The sequence below is a fragment of the Panthera uncia genome (assembly GCF_023721935.1).
Source record: "Panthera uncia isolate 11264 chromosome C1 unlocalized genomic scaffold, Puncia_PCG_1.0 HiC_scaffold_4, whole genome shotgun sequence".
Taxonomy (NCBI): Eukaryota; Metazoa; Chordata; class Mammalia; order Carnivora; family Felidae; genus Panthera; species Panthera uncia.
Genome location: NW_026057585.1, coordinates 79,932,335 through 79,933,503, shown reverse-complemented (window position 1 = coordinate 79,933,503; position 1,169 = coordinate 79,932,335).

The following is a 1,169-nucleotide window of genomic DNA, read 5'->3' as shown; positions in this document are numbered from 1 at the left end:
AGGAGGTGATAGAGGTAGAGCAGTTTTGGAAGGCTTTCAGGAGGAAGTGGTCCATAAGCTGGAGCTTGAGGATAATCTGCAGTTAGCTAGTGAAGTGGGGAGGTCAGACGGTTCCAGGGAGAGGGGGCAGCCTGACTGATGGTGAGGAAGTAAGAAGGGAAGTGGAGCACTAGGGGATCTCTCTCTGGCTGGGCAGAGTATAAGGTGGCCATTGAGGCCACAGAGTCAGCAGGGACCAGACAAACAAGGCCCCAGGAATCCAGACCTTGTCTGGAGGGAAGTAGGGAGCTATGGAAGGTTCTAAGGAGGTGACTATTGTGATTTGCTTTTGTCTTTTAGAAATCTCACAGCGACTGCAGAAGGAGAGTGGAATGGGGGGTGTGGGTAGAGGTGGGGAAACCAGTGAAGGGACTCTTGCAGTAGCCGAAGAGGGCCTGGCCCTGGGCAGAGAAGGTGCTGGAGACCTTCTTTCCCTACCCTGCAGAATCCTAAAAGCAGCCTCACAGTGCACAGCGAATGTTACCTCTGCTGGGTAGCCCTTGCTGACATCCACCGCTGCCAACCAGGTCATGCCTTCCTGGAGGACGGGGCGGTGCAGGGCCTGGCACGCAGTGGTCAGTTGAGTGCCTACCACCAGCTGACCCTGATCCCACCCCTGCCCCTCCGTGCCTCCAGACCCTCTGTCTCTTCCCCCTCTGCCTTGAGCTGCCAACAGTTTTCTGTCTTTTCTTTGAGAATAAATTTATTGTTTTCATTATAAAAGCAACTGAACGGCATTACGGAGACTCTGGAAATCAGAGAAACAAAGACAAAAACCAGATCAGCTCCAGCCACCTCTCCCAGCCCTCCCTCTGGGTGTGGTTCCCTGCAGCTTGCTTTTTCTGACGCAGGTTTTTATTTTTGCCTCCTTGTAATCATAGTGTCCGGACCGTTTTGGGTCCTGCTCTCTCCCATTTGCTTTGTTGGGAGCTCGTTCCTCTGTGGCCATGGGGTCTGGGCAGATCTCAGTTTTTGATGCCTGTGGGATGGTTTGGGGATGGGGGTGGGACAGGGTTGTTTAACCGCACCCTGCTGTCCTGCAGCGGGCAAGGCTAGTCACATGCCACCCTGGGCTGCCTGTCTGCATTGTGTCTGTTTGTCTGTACCTGGACCACCCCAGCCACCTGGTG